The sequence below is a fragment of the Pagrus pagrus genome, assembly GCF_965226575.1.
Source record: "Pagrus pagrus genome assembly, chromosome: 10".
Classification (NCBI taxonomy): domain Eukaryota; kingdom Metazoa; phylum Chordata; class Actinopteri; order Spariformes; family Sparidae; genus Pagrus; species Pagrus pagrus.
This window is the reverse complement of record NC_140194.1, coordinates 20,622,899-20,637,661: the sequence shown is the minus strand read 5'-3', so window position 1 is coordinate 20,637,661 and position 14,763 is coordinate 20,622,899. Positions and strand designations below refer to the sequence as shown.

Genomic DNA, 14,763 nt, shown 5'->3' with positions numbered 1-14,763 from the left:
GTTGCTAGAGGGGTACCTACAGCATCACACTTTGAAGCCTAGGCCCACTGACCAGTCTGCTGTATTTGAAGTGCAGGGAGTGAGATCTGTGGTTACTTTCGATTGTATCAGATTTTGCGGAGAGCAGTTTTTGTCCACATTTATACTTGAAATAAAAAAGGTTTTTCAATCATCCTTTTTTTTTTTTTTTTTTTTTTTTTTTTTTTTAGGAAACAGCCTGTAGGTCTTGTTAGATAGTTTAAGATTCTCGCTTAAATGTTTGTTTATGGGAAGAAAATTGAACGAAGAAAGACAAAGTGGGAGCCTGAAGCATGACTCTGAACCTCTGAGACATTTAAGTTTCAATGGATAAAGTTTAAAGAAGGATTTACATTTGTAACTTCTACAAGACCTGAAGGTGATTTAAATAGCTTGGTGTGATGCCATTTTACATGCATGTCCGGGACATTATGTATTTTAACTTAAGAGCCATTTTGGCCACTAGAATTAAAAAAACAAACATTTCCAGTATGACAGTAGATGAAACTGTCGCTGCTGGGGGTATTTCAATCCACTGTACTTCATCTTGTGATTCATCTTTGCTTTAACAATTCCCTTTTACCCCCAGTGTTTGATTTCGCTTCTCATTCTGACTTCCTTTGAGAGGGTTTCAAAACCACACAACACTTTTCAGGGGAAATTCTTTGTACTAAAAGCTCACAGAGAGGAGCTTTAACTGTCTTCCAACGCTTCACATATGTGTGAACCTCATGTGTTGTGGAGGTTTAGTTTCCAGCTGTCAGAGAGCAGATTGTAGACCATTCATACATTCATTCATCCAACACACTGAATAGTTCATTAACATTATAGCACTGGAGCGTTTTATTTAGAGTGTTTTTTACCTTGGCTGTTTGCGTCACCTTTATGCCTGTCAGATATTGAATATTAAGTGACTAAGTCAGAGCGTGGATGAATGAATGGCCACTTATAATGAAAATGTAACACTGATAAATTGATAGACCATGAGAACATTATTCAAACACATGAATATACATATCAAGAGGAGGCATCAGCTTTGTGGTTGTAATTATCTGTGCGGAGCAAACAAACTAAGAAGTGTCCTGCTGTGATGAAAAACTCAAATTTGTGTGTTGCTTCCACCAACGCTTGCAGTTCTAGGAGTCTTGAATGAGCTTAGCTGGGATAGCAATTCTGGGAATAGTGTGGCTGACAAAAGCCAATCAAAACTCAAAAAGACAGACGGGAATCTTATGAGAGTTAAAATGAAGACAAAAAACTGCTTAAATAAGTGTATCTTGAGTATCGTTTCCTTCAACTCTGTGCACCTGTGACTTTCTTTTTAAAAGAAACAGTGCTTATATGCTGAAGCTGTATGTCAGAATGTTTTTTTCTTTTCTGCACAGTGTGAACTCACCATAAACAAGCTTTAAAACGCTGATAAACTCTACAGCTGAGGGTTGAGCTACAGAGTTGAGCACAGAGCTTGAGTAAATGTATTTAAAATGTTAAATGTACTGAAAAAGGTTATTTTCCACCTCTATTTAACATACGTAACCAGTCGACGTAGGTGAGGCGGTATAGATTACATGAGAGCAGCCAGATTAACCTTATTTTGTTCATCCGTACTCAACCACACATAAACTGTGCTACGCCGTCCTTTATGGGAAGTTTTGGACTGAAGGTTAAAATGAGATTTATTTTATAACAACTATAAATACTCTAAATGACTCTTTATTTGCTTTACCTTCAAGAGTAGCAGACCGACTAAAAAGCCTTCGGTGGTGCATAAAAATTCACCAGATTGCAGAAAATAGTGTCCGAAACTGAGAAACTCAAGTGTGAGGTTCCCCTGTGCCCACTTTATTTATGTCCCCCCGGCCCCGGGCATGGGGCCACTTTCAAGGTGTCCCTTTTTTACCCACCTTGAAGGTGGCAACCTTAACCACAGATCTTGTATTCAGAACCAGAAATAGAGAACTGTTAAAGCACTGAGCTATAAAAGAGTTCAAATAAGAACTCAGCTGTCCATAACAGGGAAAAAGTTCATAGCCCATATAGCAACATTAAGTCTCCTTGTGTTTTGAAGTGGAAGGATGTTACTCTCACTGAAGTGCGCTTTGCCTGCTTCATCTTCCATCACTATGGCCATTTCCTTCAGCGTCTCTCCCTCTGCTGCTCATTTAGCATAATGTGAATTTCCGCCCATTAGCAGCCAAGCAGGGTTGCACTTGCCGAGGTCAGCCCACAAAGACACACAGTACTTCTGTTCTTAAGGTTTTATGTTTTTGGGTGGAATACATTTAGTAACTTGTTGCTGTGTAGTCCTCTGACCCAGCAGGGTTCGTTGGGCGCAGCGCAGCACTTTCACTGTCGGAAGTGAAGAACAAAGAAACTTATTTTTTACAAGTGGAGTCTACCCATGTAGACAGTTTTGGTTTTATGTGCTGAGATTTTAAGATATTCCTTTCTGTGATCTCTACAATAGAGACAATAGTGACGGTCATCATTTGAAATGCTTTACCGCAGAAATAGTTCCTATTAAAAGCAGTTGACAATGAGTTTTTTTTTAAATGCTACTTTTCATAGCTTTGAGGGGCACAAATTAAATTTCTTTTATCTCCCTTGTATTGCTGTGGAGACAGACATTTCAGAGGAGAATACCTTAAAATCTTGATAGATAAAATTTAATTGATTTGCACGGCTTGTCACAAAAACAATTAGAGATGCTTCTCTCCTGATATCCATGCTGATATCCCCGCTCAGTGTACGGTATCTGCGATATGACTTACTGATCCTAAGTCTTTTCTTCTCCAAATTTTAAATCTGTACACTGCACTATCTGGAACTTACAGGGATCATTATCATTTACAGTGATTTGAGGCCGAGGGATTCTGTGGTGCTAAAAGCCGTCGTGGCTGAGAGTGGAAACAGAGTTTTGTAATGTCATTGATTAGGAAACTGTTTAATGTGGGTCGTTAATGTCTGGCTGATACCCGGTCTGCTTAATAAGGGCAGTGTCTGCATGTTGATGATCCAGCGGATTTGATTGTTTTTTTTTTTTGTTTGTTTGAGGCAGTGATGGAATGTAAAGTACATTTACTCAAGTACTGTACTTAAGTATATTTTTGAAGTACCTGTATTGTGCTTTACTTGAGTATTTCCATTTTCTGCCACTTTGAACTTCCACTCCACTACATTAACATCCAGTTATACTTTGCAGATTGCATGCTGCATCAGAGCCAAAGTAGGACATTTTTAACAAAATGTTTTGTTTTGATAATAAATGTAAAAAAACAACTTATTCCAGTATTCAGAAAAATGTTAAATATCAGGTCCAGGCCAGTAAACTGTCGACCCCGCACTACACAGTAGGCCTTTATACAAGATACAACAGAAAATGACGTTTTTGTATTCAAGTGAACGGATCCTTTATTTTATTACTAAAACAATGCTACTGAATCCATGTTTATTGTGATCACATGATCAGTAGATGAATTAATTCATCAGTCAACTGCAGAAAATGCCATTTGACTTGCATTTTATCATGTGTGTCACTAAACACGCCAAACTACTGCTGCTTTTCTCTGTTTTACATCAGAGTAATTTAAATATATATTTCTGACTTTAGACTAAACGACCAATCTGAAGATATTTCTCCTGCCTCTGGTACATTTTGCAGGCATTTTTCACTGTTTTCTGACATTTTACAGACTGAACGATAAATCGTCTGCTCACTCAAACATGTAGTCCTGATTACACTTTTTGTCCAACCTGTTAAAATTCTACATTGGAGGAGGTCTGAGCTATTACATCCAGTGCATTAGAGTTGTACGAGTCTTCTTGTTGTCAGTAATTAGGACTGTAGAGATGATAATGGGAGCTAATGGATTGCTAGACAGCAGCACCAAAGTGCCAAAGAATCAAAGGAAGACAGTGAATTCCCTCATGAAATATGCATCAATGACAGTGAAATAAAGACCAAAGGCAAGCTGTGTTTGTTTGGCGGATGGGGTGGAGGGGCTGGTTGAAAAAAGGTTGCATAACCATGCCATATTGCCATTCCATTTCTTTTTTTTTTTACATTCCCACCAGCTGTTGATGTTGGCAAGAAGCGGCTTTGATCAGCAAGAGGAGGTGTGCTGAGGTTGACGTTACAGATGTGGACCTGAAGGCGACTGCGGCTGCCTGCTTGCTTGATTTATTTTTTTATTTCTCATCAAAGAGTTTTGTTTTCTAAGCTTCTGTTCAGAAAAAAATAAAAGAAGTCACAATTTTTCAAGTGATATTGGAGCTTTGTCTTCCAAATGAAGCTTTACCAGCTCACACTTTGAAGAAATGTATAGTTTTGATTGTCCAGACGGGTTTTATTTGTGGGCTGGCTCACTCTTTTAACAGTCAGCTCACATGATTTGTATAGAAACCCCACCAGAATGTGCAGGTGGCAAATGTAGAGCAGCAGAGCGGCGTACAAAGCAGTACATCAAACTCTAACAGACTCCAGTAAACAATGAAACCTTCATGAATAATTGCTCCCAATTGTTTTCCCTGATGGAGTCACCAGGATTACCAATAAACGCCTGAATATGAGGCTGTCTCTGCTGATATTTACTCCTCCACAGCTCCACAGTTAACAGTTCTCAGTGAGCCGTTAAATTCTGCTCGCTGCAAACTCAGATTGACAAAAGTGCAAACTCCGAAAGTCAGCATTTGTACAAGGCGCCCTGGGAAGAAAATTCAAATAGCCCAGTTGATGCACCTGCGACTGAAGCTGTTCATTGTCGTCGCTAATTTATCACTGGAATTTCAGGCAACACAGGTGTTCAGACAGTGTATGCAGGTCTGGAGATTAGTGCAAGAAGAAGTGATTAACTGGATGTCTGGAGCTCAGTCGCAGAAGACTTCTGGAATAAGTTGAAGTTGGAACTGTATTCAGAAGTTTGCGTGAATGTATGATGATTTAAAGCAACAAAGTGTAACTCCATGGAGAAAGATAGTTGATTGTTGAGTCTCTTGCCCAGGACGCTTTGGGCTGGCAACCAACCCAAAGCGTCAGTATTTGACAGAAGGAATGTACTTTAGTGCTTATGAATTCAACCTTTTGTTTAGGTGAGAAAGGATGCCCTATTTCTTCATGTTTTGTTACTTGAACTTCTGTGTCGTGCTGGAAGCCGGTCGTTAGTTTTGTTGGCGGCACTGAGAAGAGGTACTCAAGAATGTGTATTTTGGACTGTTGAAAATCCAACCCGAGCGCTTCACAAAGAAATCCACAGTCCAGCAGCATCAAACAACTTCAACAAATTGTCCTGAGGCTTGTATAGGCAACTGAGAGAGACAGGGAAGGTCTCATTTTTCATCTCACCTTACATCCACTCACGTGGCCAATATAAAAGTGACTGATACATGTCAGTTGCTACCAATTGTTACAGACAGCCCCTTTAAAGCGGCTACAAGCAACTTTTATCTTGTTGATTCCGGCGGCCCCTGTGGACAAAAGTGATGGTCTCCTGTTGTAAAGATGTTGAGCTGGCATTCGTGTGTTTTTGTTTTGATAGCATGATGTTAATTATCTTTTTGAAGCAAGGATGTATGGGGACGAGGTAATTCACGGCTATGCAAGAACAATAACTGCAATGTAGCAGTGGTGACATAAAGTAAAACCAGAGACTCCTCAGTTCATCCTCAGCTCTCTGTCATAAAAATATTTTTATTTTTTATTTCTTATCCAACCTAGAAATAGCTATTTTCTTCTAGCAAATAGTCTTGTTTGCTTATGTGGGTCTGTATTAAATTGACTGTTCCTCGTACATTTTATCTCAATTATAATGTTACTGTTCAACGTGCTTCTAAGTTCTAAACAATATTAGAAATCACAGGCTGTTAAACTTTAAAAAGTGCACAATGTGGTAAAACAGTAATAATACACAATGTAAATATTCCTTCACATGCATTAAACAAACACTTAATTCTCTGCTGATGATTCTCAACCAGATTCTTTTCCAAAATGTAGCGGCTATCACAATGGGAGGACATAATAATATTTAAAGCTTTCACACTCGCAGCAGTTTGAATTTGTTATACCAGTTTTTCTTGTTTTGTCTCATTCATTATAAATATGGCTGCATGCCCGTGGGGGGGCTCACATAAAGCACTGAGTTTCTGACTGCGGGTTTAATGTGGAGTAAATGACGGTGGTGTTGGCTCGAGCACCCTGTGCCACCAGTTCTGCCTACTGTGACTGTGGCATCACTATTCAGTGAGATTACAGAGTCGGTCTGAATTTATTAAATTCTCCCAGAAACCACAGTTGCAGGCGGCGGAGGAGAGATCTTTTTCTAATATCAGTTGGTTACATTGGGATTTCTGCAGGAAATAATTATAGGATTTGCACTGTCTGCAACACAAGAGTACATACTGTATCTCAGGGCTGGAAGGATGTTTTAAACGATCCAATGACTCAGAAATTTCAGGCTTTCAGAACTCAAAGCCAAAACGCAGGCATTACTATTATTAAAGTATTCCCATGGTGATACATTACCTTGAAACCAAAGCTTTTGGCCAGATCCCGGCTCTATTTAACTAACTTAACAGTCCCTTCTGTAAAAAAAAAAAAAGACTCAACCTGTTGGTGAGGCCACGTAGCTCGAGCTGCACCACAGACAGACCTGTTGATGTGGTCGCTGAGAGAGGTCGATAAATGTCAGCGATTACTTAATATCCTGTTTTTCTGCCCACCTTTATCCCCAGACACACACACACACACACACGACACCAGCAAAATCTAATTCAGCTTCGTTTCTTCAGGTACACATCTGCCGTCACCCCTTCAATTGAGCTCATGAATTATTGAGGTCTGTCCCACTGCTCCGACCCTAAACTGTAATTAGTTTTGCCCAACACTTCTCATCATGATACACTTTGTGAGCTGCGGGTGGGGAGGAGGGGGGGACCAGGGTTGAGAGGGGACCGTGAATACATTGTTCCTTTAAGACAGGGGAAAGTGGAAAGTGGGGGGGGGGAGCAGGGGGGAAAGAACCAATGAGGAGGCGGGTTTTTGCAGGAACAAGTCAGTGGCACCTTGACGAGGAGAGTTGTGCTTTGGGGGGGGATAAAAAAAGGGGGGGAGGTGGGATTGCGAGGGAGGGAGGGGAGGAGGTGTTGGGGGGGTGGATGTCTCCTGAGAGCCAACGAAAGAGTGAAGAGGAGGAGGGGGAGGGAGAGAGAGAGAAAGAATATCCATGCACGGGAGTGGGAAGACAAAAAAAAACAACAACACAAAAACACACACACGCACACACACAAATCCTCATCGACAAGCTACTCACTGCCTGTACAATGAGTGTTTATCCCACTTTTCAGAGAGCCAATTATCTGCTCCCGCATGAGTCATGGAGATCATTTAGACCGGTGGCGTGCGCAGAGCACCAGCAGAGCCTCCCGGCGCGCACACACGGTGACAGGACTGAGCGCAGAGATGCGTTCACGTGCTTTAGGCAGGTGAGTGCGCTGAATATATATATATATATATATATATATATATGTTTTAAATATTTTTTGTGTGCGTGTGTTAATGACGGCGCTGCTTTCCTCCGCCACTTCCGAGCAGTTCGCTCCGTGCCCTCCGCATGCTGCTCGGGCTGAATATCCGACTCCTCTCACGCGGTTCCTCTCCTCCCTTTCAAATTAAACCCCCCCCCCACCCTTCCCCGCCACTTGTCCGTCCCTGCGTCTCCCTGTCCTCGCCGTCCTGTCTCACGCAGACGTGTCACCATGCCTGATCCAGACAAAACACCTCGCCGCACGCTGCAGCCCGGCTCACCTGCCGAGCCGAGCCGGGCTGCAGCGTGCGGCGGTCGCCTCGTCCGCTGATCCAACTTCTCCTGCGCTCTCTGTCTGCTCGTCGCGCCAATTAACGCGTCTCATAATTAGTCCGCCGTTCATTTTAACACGGCTGCGGGCGGGAATGCAAAACTGTGTCATCGTGTCACGTTTGCGTTTCCCGTCCCGTCGAGGTGTCCTCTCAGCTCCTCCTCACTCCTCGCTTCATCTCGCACAGTGAGGAAGTTGCTTCCACTCTTCAGGACGACGCTCCCCGCGCTCGGAGCAGAGGTTACCGCGCAGGTAAACCTCGGCCGTCCCGTCTGAGTGCTTTAGCGACTGCGATGAATCGCCTGCCCGGCCGGCTTGGCTCTGTTTCACGCCATTGTCTGCTCACGGTGATTAACTGCCTGCGCTTGTGGCTCGGCTGATTCCTGCCTTGTGTTGAGAGATCGGCTGCAGCCGGCGAAGGGGGGCGGCTGCCAGGATCGGAGGGTCAGCTGATCGGCTCTGAGGTGCGGGAGATTTATGACCCCCCAGAACAAAGCTGTGTCTGCCGGGGGACCGTAAACCATAAATCAGGGAGAAGTGGGTCAGATCGGGTCAGTGCTCATCTGCTCACTGCAGATCTGCTCTCTCTTTTCCTAAAGGTGCGCCTTTTTATGTTTTCTTCCTCTCTCCACCTGGCTGCTGTGTGACACTTTAAGTGACTTTTCCGGTCTTTCCTCCAGGACAGGCAGACCTGCTGTCTGTGGAGCAGATGTGTTCATCACTGGTTTCCCTTTCTGTGCTGTTCAACTCAGATATTCAGCTGTCAATCACACCCGCTAATGAATTCCTGTTTTCTATTTTAAAATGCCATTAGCTTCTCTAAGTGAGTCACCCCTAATCCTTTTATTATCTCCAGCTATGTTAACACTGTTGGCCTTTAGTCTCCGTGCATCTTAATCATCCTAATTATATCATGTTTGTCTTTTTTAAGAGGCTGATGAGAATGAAATGGCATGTTCTCATCCTGGCAGCGACTTGTTGCTGATTGTACGCGAGGCGTCACACCCTGCCCCGTCTGATTTCAGTCTGTTCGATTCTGATCGCTGGTTTGACTAGTTTTGTGATTCGTCTTCCCGAGGGCAGCCGCAACCAATGTGAAAAATTGATTTTCTGCATAAGGATTAGCAGCGGGGTTATGGCTATAGGCATGCATTACATTACAGTGATTCATTCCACATCTGCACACCAAAGTAGGCTAAACAAATTCTTTATTAGCTGTTGTATGAGACTGATATTTTACAAAACCCTGCATAGGCTTACAGCCGACTGTAGTCTTTACTGTCGAGGCAGTGGGCGACGGGTATGGGAATAGCAATGAATAACTTGAAGCTGTGTTTTCGAAGTTCAGACAGCTTGAGTAGGGAGATAAATAATCTCTGCTAGAAAGGATGGATCTTAATTTATTTGCGTCTGTATTGTTGCACAAAGAGGCAGCGCACACTGCTGCTGGAAATCAAACAAATGCAAATGCTGGCAGTGGAATGGAAATGACTGCGAAGCATCAGAAGTCTCTCGGTGTGACTGCCATAACAGCAGGGATTTGTACTTGTGTTTACAACAACACTGATAATATTTTCTCCCATTTTAGGGCGAACGGGAATTAAGCACGAGTGTGAGGCGTGCTGCGTTAATGCCTCCCCCCTTTATCATGCTAATACCTCACAGGTTTACAGTGTGTTCGCTATGCGTGGAATTGTCACCGTCGTGCAGAAGGCATTGTGAGAAGAGAAACATCCACAAGAAGTGACAAGTTGCCTGAAAGAAGTTTTAGGCAAATACTTCCTAAACACCTTTACAGATATTTGCTTGTTATTGGGGAAAGTAAAAAAAAACCCACCACAGCTTGAAGAGACAAAAGTGACCTTTTCTGAGCTAAATGTTAATTTATACGCTGCAACGGAAATGATTCCAGAGTGTTTCGTTCCACTGTTTGTGGCTCTTCACACATTTAGCTCACATGTTGTTCACAATCACCCAGACTTCATTATGCAGAAGTTGTGTCGCTATGATGGCTTTTACTGCCAGCCTCGCGATAATGGGTTACACGAACGGCATAATCAAGTCTCCAGGGTCAGCTATTAGGCCTGCGTTTGGTTTATTACTGCAGTCCAGTCTTATTGTTGCATTAGTTTGGATACTGCTCAGGACTTTACTGGAAAACTGTTGTTTTGCCCATTAAAACGATTCCCACAGCAGTTTAGTGACATTATCGTTGGATAATGTACAGCGCGGAGCGACAGTGTTTTTATGACCGTCTCAAAAGTAAGGAGTGAGCGAGGGGAAAACACGATGGCGTAACATATGCATTTGGAACTTTATTGTTTGTAATATACGCTCATTAGCACGCTTGGATTTTCCCAGTTGGACACTTTGAGGCTTTAATTTTGGCTCGTGAAGGCGAAAAAATGACTTCCTTTGCTGTTTTACATTTGATTGTCGGATGGAAACTTTAGAGTTTGTTCGGTGCACTTGCATATCATTATAAGACTAAGGGTGGAGTTTTTCTGAGATGAGATATTTCGATTTAATCCTTCAACTAAAATGAAAATGTCGAACATGTCAAACAAGATAATGATGTTTTGTTTCCACTGATTCATAACTGTTGTTATATTTCACTTTTTACCGCGGGAAGTTTCCAGTCACACATGATGCTCATCAGCACAGCTTGGACAACTTGTAATTAAAATCCCCGTTTAATTGATTCCTCTGAATTATAGAGGATTTCCAGTCTTCTGCAGATTGCTGCTGCGTACTGTTAGCAGTTTGTCTCCAGAGAGTCTGCTGTGCTTTGAAGTGAAATGTTTCATTGTGCTTTGAATTCAACATCAGGCCTGCATCTGTTCTATGGGTTTAACTCATCGACATCATCGTGCATGATAATTCCTCCCTAGACGGCCTCGAACGAGCCGCAATGTCGTATGCAGCGAATTGATGGCCTTATGCTTAGTGGGGAATAAATCAATGTGCCATGCGGAGTAAAATTCTCAAATCGTGGCATAAAACAGGGTGGCGGCAAGTCACTGCTCTCACAGGATTTTACGTATTTTCGGACACGTCACAGCCATGCATTTCTGAGGGGACAAGTCGAACATTAGCGACGAGCTGCTGATGAATTTAAGTGACTTAAATCACAATTTGTCTTCAGCTAAAGGATTCAGATTGACAGGTCAGATATTATGCTCAGTGTGGGCTTTAATAGCCCATATAGGAATATAAAGATAAGTAAAGTGGCCATCAAAACCTCATTTCAGTGGAACCTTCAACAATTAAGCTCAGACGCAGTGTCAGACTTTATCGTAAAGCTTGAATTCTGACATTCAGAGACGAGGCGAAAACGACTGAAGCAGAGAACGGAGAGGAATGTGAATTAACTCCAGTCTTTACCTTCAGGATGCATTTGTTATGTGTATGCATGTGTGTGCGTGCTGGGTGATGCATGGGTTTCCATCAGTTCTTCGTTAAATGAAAGTAACACAGAGACATTTCAGTACTTCTGTGCGAAATGATATTAACAAGATCATTTTTTCCAAGATTTATTATTATCAATGTATGACAAATGTTCAGAGCAGTGACCGATCGTCCACCGTTTGCCCTTCATCTGACAAGACTCACTCAGAAAAACTTTGTTTGCTCCTTTTGTTGGTTTTTAGTAACAATTTGCTTCGCTTGACACGATCATTAGCAAAGTAAAAGCTTACTGATCAGTAAATCAAAGCACATTAAGATAATTAAGATTTCGGCACCTGTGATCATGTTGTGTGACTCAGTGTCCTCTTTGTGTTTTGTAGCTGACACTCTGCAGTGAGCCTGGACATGTGAAGTTCCTCCAGATCTTAATGGAATGCAGCCAGCTGAATTATTAATGTCAAGGTGAGACTGCGATGCATGCAACACACACACACACACACACACACACACACACACACACACACACACGTGTACTTTCTCAGCACTCTCTTGTCACTAATCCAATTCAAATGCAGCTTTTTTTGGCTGGAGCTGTTTTGTTTAAAGGCGCCACAAACTGTAAAGTTAAAGGGCTGGTTCAACATTTTGGGGAAAAAACATTTTTTCGCTTTCTTGCAGAGAATGAGATGAGAATATTGATACCATCCTTTTGAATTTACCCTTAATGTTTCATTTGGCTTAGTTTAGCATGACGGCCGGAAAAAAGAAGGTAACAGCCAGCCTGGTTGTATGAGAAGTTAATATATCCACCTACCACCACCTGACCCATTATGAGAGCCAATCTGCACCACCTGACCTACAAAAATATGTGTTAATCAACCGCCTGAACCCATCCCCGCCCACGAACCCACTTTATGCATGATATTAACACAGGACAGGACGAGACTGAGTGCTGTGGCGCTCTCCAAGGTGCTAACTTTACTGCTGGGAGCAGAGCACAGTACCAAGTACTTTCTGTCCCTCTTACCTCTTCCTCCCCCACTCACAGCAGTAAATAAACAGACAGATTGTCCCAAACTATGTGAGGAGATGGCGGATGCTGGCTGTCGAATCCGAGTCCGTTAAACATACATTCGGTTACGCCATGTAGATCCTGTCCTGAGATCAGATTGGAGACTTATCCACTCAGGCAAAAGATGGGCAAGTTTGCTCAGATAGCCTATCTCCCTCCATTCAGCCGGTACCTTATTTAGGTCCATGTAGTAAAAAGGAGACCATATTGTATAGATAAATGCTCATTTCAGCCTCATGAATCAGCCATTCCTCGTCCATGTTTGTGAGTGATGGGTTGACCGGCACATCACTGGTTTTCCATGGTTTCTAGTCTTTTTGTTAAGCTAAGCTAACTAACTGCGGGCTGTAGCTTCATATTTACTGCACAGACTGCAAGTGTTCCTTCTTTGTTTATTCTCAGATTTTTAACTATTGACCTATAGATCAACCTTTAGACTGCTGCCTTTAATAGAGTAATGGATCTCTGTCATGAATGTCAAATGACCGGGTACCTTTTGGTTACTTTTGAGCCATGTAATTCATCAGCTGCATGCTCCTGGCCTTAAAAACATCAGTTCCTGGGGGGCAAACTATTATTTACACTTAAAGAACATTTTATGGATATTTGCGGTTGATTTGCAGAGCCAACAAACTTCAAAGCTTTAAGAGATTAAAAGTTCTTTCAATACAATTATGCCCACACACAAATGCGACGTGACCATATTGGATTTTCATAACCCAGGGACTGAAGACTCATTAAATCTAGCCTTGATATTTTGCAAACAAACTTATGACAAAAACTTATGGGAAAAAAAACCCGTCATGAACACACCATCAAAGTGCTGACTGAAAAAAATGTTTGTGGGAGCTTATGTTGGTGGAGACGTGTCAACACATTGAAATCACATACTTTCTAACAAGCTGAAGCAGCAGAAGCGAGCTTATGTCCTCCTTTGATGGGACATAACACAGCAGGAAACAGACCAAACAAGAAAGTGTGAGATCAACACTAAAATTGCACGAACCAGAAGAAAAAAAAAAAAGTTCCAGTCTAAAAATAACCAGAGACATACTGAGAGCACCTGCAGCTCTGAGGATGTTCCAACTTTTAATTCCTCATTGCTACAGTCTGAATGTCATCCTCTGAAGTCTGAAGCTAATGTAAGTCAAGGTCCTCATTTAGTTTTTTTTTGCAGAATTATTTTAATTAAGTGATGTTGTAATGTTATTGGCCAGGAGGCTCTGCAGTTTGCCAGTATCCAACAGTAATGAGCAGAGAACACGGGCCTCCTTAATGTAGCCTAAATTTGCATTTTGCCCACTGCAGAACTTAAGGCAAATTACACCTCGCCGCCTGCCAAACTCCAGTCTGGTGCTGAAACATATACTTCCTCTTTTCATGAGTAATGCCGGTTTTTGACTGTGTTCAAATAACACGTTAGCTATTCACAAGCCAGAGTAATACATTTGTAACAAAAGGCTTTTCTCTCCATATTGATTAGCAGTTTATCCCTCCTTTGTGTCTGAGTCTCGCAGTGCTGAATGTCAGCGTCGCTGCTGAACCTGGTCAACTGCACTCTGAGCTCTCTGTCAGCTGCAGTTTGGAAAAAAGCACTCTGCATTACTTTGCATTGTCACATGTGTATGCATCTATTTTCTCCCATGCATTCATTATGCCTTACCACATTGGTCGTCACATTGTTATTCCAAGTATGAATGTTTTGGCCATCATTTACAAGACATACAACCTTTTTGAAATAACGTGGAAAAAATCAACCTGTTTTCATTTTAAATTAACATTTGTTAATGAAAAAGACAAAAGCATTAACTATAATTGGGCAGATTCTGTTCATTCTGAACTAGGGTTGGTCTGACAGCCACCGACTCCTGAGAAAAGGTAGTGTGTCCCTTCAGAGTTGCCGTATGGCAGGAGTTGTGATCCGTGGGAACGAAAATGTTTTTTTTCTTATTAAATCTGCCCAGTCAGGTGGACCCAAGATGCTCTGTTAAATTGGTGGTGGTGTGTCTTATCTACAGACCACTGTTAGTTACCGCTATTACCACTAATTTCTCTTAATCGTGCCGTTGTTATTTGTATTTTCCCAGCTTCCTCAGCGTACCCAGCCGGCTAACTTTGTTTCAAGCCTCTGACACTGAACACAGCTAAGTAGCTGACGTGGTGCGGAGACGAAGACCCTTTTAAACCCGGCACTGGGTTGTAAGCTGTATTGACCGAGGACAGTTTTCTCTGCTGGGTGAGTTCAGAGGGTCAGAGCAACAGCGAGACTACAGTAGAGTGCTAATGAGCAACCTCCGCCATACGGCAAGTCTGAGGGGACACGCTACCTTAAATGTCATCATCAGTCACAGTGTTTCGCTAAGGACATCGTCATATGCCAAACTCGCAGACATCGCACAACCTTGCTTTAAACTCGA

At 42.4% G+C, this 14,763-nt stretch overlaps 1 protein-coding gene across 7 annotated transcripts in view; it reads left to right on the top strand.

Moving 5' to 3' along the window:
- mgat4c (mgat4 family member C) overlaps nucleotides 1–14,763 on the top strand; it is a 137,425-nt gene that overhangs the window by 35,217 nt on the left and 87,445 nt on the right. For 3 of the 7 annotated variants that reach the window (XM_084363908.1, XM_084363902.1, XM_084363907.1), the window contains exons 1-2: nucleotides 7,301–7,494; nucleotides 11,655–11,736. The gene's annotated coding sequence lies outside the window, so the exon portion shown is untranslated. The other 4 variants (XM_084363903.1, XM_084363904.1, XM_084363906.1 and 1 more) reach the window with 3 other exon arrangements.